Raw genomic sequence first — 6,874 nt, 5'->3', positions numbered from 1 at the left:
CCGAAATAAGAGATTACGATGTAATAAAAGACTGTGTCACAAGTCATATTTCAGCAATGCTTTACTATTTCCCAACAGTTAGATCGGTAGTTTACATGACCTACAGCTCTGGTTAAGTCTTAAGGTTTGATAATGTAAATAATAATAATGGGTGTATCATTTAACTTTCCAATCTTACAAAAGGTGATGAATTTTCAATCATTTTTCATCATATGATTCTTTGTGAATATTTGATTTTTTAAATATTTCAGTGCTCCCTCTCTATAGTTATGATTTCCTTTGAAAAGAGCCATTTGAACATTAAGGGATGTGTGATACACAAGAATGGGTCACTAGAAGTGTGTAAAGTTGTGCATAACTTTCTAATAGCTAAATAAAATGGCCCATCCCCTGAGTTCCCAAAACTTCTCAGTGAAGTATGGGTCTAACTAAACCTACTACGAACTGCCGCGATTTAACTCGACGCAAGCAGGAACTACAGTGCGTATAAAAAAAACAGGACAGTTTTGAAAAGTCTATAAAAAATTTGTTTCAAATTATGATATCTATATTTTGATGTTAATAGATGCTCTGAAATCTTATCTTTGAAATGCAATTAAAAAAAAAAATTTTTGTTCATACTTGAGCGAACACGGGACGTTTTTGTCGGGTTCAAAAAGAGGCTTGCGCCAGAATGGCTGAATATGAGTACTATGATGATCAGACTTCTCGCTAATCAGCAGACTTCCTCTTAACCTTTTCATTACCTGTGCCATAATTTTCGAATTATGCTGTCAAATTCTATTTACAAATTAATTTTTTTACTTGAATTATTTTGTTTTTTCATTTAAACTTCTTTTACCTTTGAATTTTCCTTCATAAAGTAAGAAAAGAAGACTTTTTGTCAACCCAAGCAAGAAGATTTGCATTATTAATTGGGAAAACTTGTAATTATTCAAATCCTTTTTATCATGTGAAGCAAATTATGTTATGGTAACTTTAAAAGACATGAATCCATTTTTCAAGGGGTTATTGATTCCTTGACCAAGTTTAATTATATGCTTGACAGGACAAACAGGAAGGGATTCATGTCTTTCAATGGCAATGGTGCATTGAGTCAATTTTGAAGGAGCTAGATATTGCAGATTGGGTAAAATATATTAAAAAGTTGTGAGCGAGCGAAGAGAGCACGCAAATATTCCCACTTTTTTTATTACAATATGAAATATTGTGATATATTTTGACATATTCCGAAAATAATATCATATTTTACTCTCTATCTTTCCTTTTATTTCCTTTCCACTTTTTCTCTTGGTCATGATTTTTTTATTGAAGGGGGAGCATCCCCGAGCCCCCGCCCATCTGCATGGCACTGTTCAAAAGGCACCATAACCTTTGTAGCACACAATGAAAGGATTTGGAAAAAAATAAATGCTCTCCCATACTTCGGTTGAAAAAAAAAATGTTTTTGCTTGAAGAAGGAGTATTCAAAGCTAAAAGAGAAAATATTAAAAAGAAACAGAACAATTCAAGCAAATGAATAGATTTAAAAATGAATTTTGACCGCATAATTTGAAATTATGTCAAAGATAATGAAAAGGTTAAAAGTCTGCTGATTATCAAGAAGTCCGATCATCATATTTATCATTTTATGCCATTTTGGCGCAAGCCTCCTTTTTAACCCCAGACAAAAACATTCCGTGTTTGCTCAAGCATGAACGAAACTAAAATCTTTTAATGGCATTTGAAAGATAAGACTTCAGAGCACCTATTAACACCAAAATATAGACATAATTTGAAACAAAAAAATTTATAGACTTTTCAAATCTGTCCCGTTTTTTTTATATACGCACTGTAGTTTGAAGGTTGCACATTGTATGTCATCCATCATCTTCGGCTCTGCAGCTTTCCTCCAATCCTCTTCATAAGCACTAGTTTCAGCGCTCTTCATTTTCCCATCCAAAATAGCCAATGTTTATATCTTCCGCAAAGGATGCAGCCATATCATGCACTATTTCTTGCCACATTTGGCGCTTTATTATAGCAATCTCAAACATCTAATTCTTGTTATCATCGTGATAAACTGCATGGAGATAGCATACGCTCATCATGGAGACACAAGCGTGCATTATGGCTACAACATTCACAGAAGACGTCTCAGACACTGACGAACCAAGACAAGAAATGGAAGAAATGCAATATGCCAGTCCCACTTTCATCATTTTATTGCACTGATGTAAAATCAAATTTGAATCTTGATATAGTGGGAAAGCTAGAAATAATCAGAATTATAAGCTCTCTTTAAAACTGTTTTGGGGTCTGGAGCATCATAATCAGCATTCAGGACTCGCATTTCAAAGTTTCGGACAGGACAAGGAATCAAAGAGTGAGGGGACTCGTCAATAGGCCTAATTCTTATCATTATTCTTGTATTCCTAGCCTTAATCGCCTATTTGCAATCACCAAAGTGTATTAAAAATACAGAAAATGCATAAAATAGAAAAAAAAACTCAGTCACAGGCTTTTTTTAATTTCATGTTTCAACGTTGTAAGTAAATTGAAAAATTCTTAACTTAACAAAAAATAATGTGTTCTTTAAATAGTGCCAAGAACTAAATGTACTCTGGAGAATCAAATTATCTTCAAACAACTTTTATTTTAAATTTCTTTGTTTTCTCTGATTTTGTATTCTAATCGTGCAATGATTCTTGTAAATATTGTGATTTTCTTGATTTTTTTCAATAAAAATAGAATCAAACAAAATTCAAACAAAATGGACAGCAAATAACCCCCACAACGCAATTATTTCAATTGGCTTTCATTTTAAATTACAAATATCAATGTATTTGATTCTTCTATATTTGTAAAAGAAATTGCATTGATTTGTTCATCTGTGATCTCATGTATCTATTCATTGATTAGAAGGAATACACAATATATGGAAAATGTTGCCAGTTCTATAATTCATAAGTCATGAAATGGTCTTTCAAAAAAAGTAAGAAAAGGCCAAGATATGTGTTCAATAATAATAATAAAAAAAAAACTATGTATGGATTGGACTAGGACTTGAACTGGCACAGGAAACCAAATTACAGGATACATTCACAAACAACAAGCACTCATACACACAATCACACATTCCTAATCAAACAATTCAGGAAAATATTTCTGCAGGGTGAAAGAAAAAAGAGACTGTAAAAAAGAGTTTGGGATCGGACTATACCAACAAGGCATGTGATGTTGTTCAGTAGTAAACATCCTATCTACAGTGTGCTTCCCCCAAACTTGTCAACAAAAATGACCTTGAAATGCCATTGTTTTCAATGATAATTTATTATGGGTGTAAATTATGTAAAAGACAACACAAAACACTGAATATTGCGTTAATGTGTGATGCAAGTCAATTAATCAAACATAATTGTTTGTATCACATTTGGGAGAGTAAATATATTTAAGAAAAAATGAAATATCTGTCACTGTTGAAATGCAAAAATAGATGCCAACAAAGGAACATGATTGATTTGCAAAAGTTAAATATGGATAAAATGGTCTTCATACAGTTACAGAGTAAATCAATTAAATGCAAAAATATCATAAAAAGACAAATTGAAATATGAAAACGTTTCAATGATTAGAGCACAAATGACATGAGTTAAAAACTTTACTCACATATAAACAGATATAAAAGAACATTTATATTTATCATTAAACGATTTTGAGTGCAGAGAATGGTGAGTTTATTGCAATTAATACATTTTCATTAAAGCTACACAACTTCTCTTTCAGATTAAAAGACCTTGGAATGCAAACAATTGTGAATGTTACTGTGTGATATCATCCATTTTAATTTTCATATACATACAGTACATGAAGGTACTGCATCTGAAACGTAAATTCCAATACAAAGTATATTATGATACCAGGGTAATTGTTCCTGTAATCAACCTTCATGTCACAGAAACAGAAACGCATTGCAATTTCCATAACAGGGCAAATGTTGTTGTGTGCACCCTAAATCCAGCAACTTCTAGTAGCAACAAACAGACTGAAATTCAGTATGCAGCTGGATCACAGGTGAACCATAAAATTTCCATTTTTTGTACAAGCATAGGCTTTCAAAAATATATTTAGTTTAAAAAACATGGTTAAATCCCATTATGAATGCTAACCTCGTAAGTACAAAATGGTATTTAGACAACTTGGTGAGAAAATGCACATCCTTGTTAGAGTTCACTTAGTACCAAGCAGAACTTCTCAATTTTCTAGCTTGAATTAATCGGCCCATAACTTTATAATCCCGGTGCATGGGCGCAGCCATTATGTTCTGTTTCCGAATTTTAGTTACTCAGCTGCATTTTTGCAGTGGCTTTATGGGCCAAAAAATTCACAATGAATTGAAAAATCCTGTACTATTATTTCAAAACCTCTGCTTGGTTGATTCAAGGTTTAGAAATATAGTTTTATTCTGATAAATATCTAGATGAAGAAATATAGACCTGAATGTTGGTGATATTCATAGTCTTTGGTGATAACTTGATTTCTCATTTCAATATTTTAGCGGTCTATACAACATGGGCCTCCAAAAAAATATTTTTTAAATGGATAGGAAAATGCTATAAATGTTCATATCTCCAGAACTTATTCATTATACATTTGAAGTTAAAACGCTACAAAAAACTTGAATCAAAATGCGACTTGAAACACTGACTCTTTACACATTTTCCCACATAGCTGCTCCTCCACCTCCCCAACCTCACATTATACATTCTGATGCCCTTTTGTTCTTTATTTTATGTAAGCAGTCTATTAATTTTTTCTTAGATGTATGAATTAACATAAATAGTTCTATTTAAATAGTTCTATTTTCTAGCTTTAAAATGAGCTGATCTCATTTGGGCTGATAGGACAAGGGGTTGCTACTACATTTTTTTTTGGTCAACATTTTGAACTAGAAAAGTGTATCTCTGCAACCCTTTGAGACCATGTACATTATTTTTTTGGGCCAATGTCATGGAATAGCCCAGAGAATGGAACAAGCAGACCTTACATGTAGTATCAGTTTGTCAAAAAATAAGTGAATCATTATTTCTGTGAAGGAATTAACACAATAACGAGTAAAGCTCTATTTTTTCCCCAAAAAAAGAAGTTAATTTGGGAAAGAAAATCTCCTGACAAAACTTAGGGATTAACAAATATGGGTACTTCTAATACTGGATTTTAATAAAGTTAGGGAAACATGCGTACATGTAAAGGAAAAATATAAAAAGATCAGAAAACAGATTTCCCATTCAGTTTTATTAAAATACACGCAAGGTTTGATACTACCAATATTATTTGAAAATGATATATTATCAACATTTTACCATACAAAAACTCTGGTGTACTGTATTGCCCCAATAACTAAGATGTGACGACAGAAATTATAAAATGAAAATATCTGCAAATTGCAATTATATGAGGGACATGTACATATTTTTTATTTCCTTCACACCATGGATGTTCACACCTAAATGTACCGTAAGTCATTACAATGGGAAAACTAAAGTAGAATAGTTAATACATTTGCATGAAACAATCATGTACAATAAACTATTCAGAAGCAAATCAGAAGATGAATAAGCACACTGGTTCCAGGTCAGTTTATATAAGACATGTTGATACTACAATACCTCTCATAATAAATAAATTTCAATAAGTCTAAGTTTCATCAATCCTGAAAATTTGACTGTATTCAGTTTAACCAGTATGTCCACTCATTATTTCTTTCTACATTCACGTTGTTGAGCCTTGTTCAAGCGACATGACAAAAATCTGCAACATATTCATTTGAGTAACAAACCGCTAATATACTAGGTACCATACCAAAAATCAGAGCTGTGTCCGTCAACAAGAATCCTGCCAGTGAAAGACACTAGGAAGGAATTTTGCGAAAATACACGACAGTTTTGGTATGGCGCCCTACTAGCGCATTTTTGTTCATGAAATGCTAAGTGCTCACACATTCCCAATTTTTCTCAATATCAGACATTGTATACATTGGCAACTTATAAAGAGTCTGACTGGTTCAACCCCTTCTCATACTTTGCCCCTTTGTCGCACCAGCCTACATTCAAACAATGCAGGATTTGTCATGTCAAGAGTGTACAATGTACCTGAACAAGCCTTTAAATCATTTTATAACTTGATGCAAAGCAGATACGTATACATGTATTCTTATTTATAAAATTTGAAAAAATAGTATCAAAGGCAATTTCAAAGGTGCTCTGAAAAAATAATTGAGCTTTACCTTAAAACTCAATATTAACAATGTTGATTCATTTATTTGATTAAATTACAATTTTTAATAGTTATCTCATGAATTAAGCTCAAATAAGGAAAAAAAATTCTTTAATAAAAAAATTATATCCAAGTTTATGCAGATCCTAAAACCAATTTCAATATTCACATAGGAACTGTCTGTGCCTATGTGGAAAAAATATCTGGAAAATCTCTCTGCAAAGCTTATTTTGCTACATACAGCATGTCTGCATCAGACTCCATTGATAACAGTCAAGCATAAATCAATTTACAAAATTAGGGGAATCTTAAAAGATGTTAATATTGCTATTTTAGTAATTATAAATTTGTTCACTTCATTGAAATTCAATTAGGCCTATATTCATTCAAGTTTATTAAGCACTTCACTACTATGTTGATGTTACTTCATGAACTACATGTATTTTACCTATCAAAATGCATTACATTACAAGTGAAATACATGTACACATGTTCATGTATGAGAGGTAAAAAAAAAAGTAAATGAACAAGTAAACAATGCAAGAAAAATGTCCTTCAGGTTCCGAATCCATGATGTTTCTTCTAAATGTAATTCTCCTTGCGTGCACTGAATATCGCT

This window comes from Lytechinus pictus, chromosome 10 (genome assembly GCF_037042905.1).
Source record: "Lytechinus pictus isolate F3 Inbred chromosome 10, Lp3.0, whole genome shotgun sequence".
In the NCBI taxonomy this organism is placed as follows: domain Eukaryota; kingdom Metazoa; phylum Echinodermata; class Echinoidea; order Temnopleuroida; family Toxopneustidae; genus Lytechinus; species Lytechinus pictus.
This window is presented reverse-complemented; position numbering follows the sequence as displayed.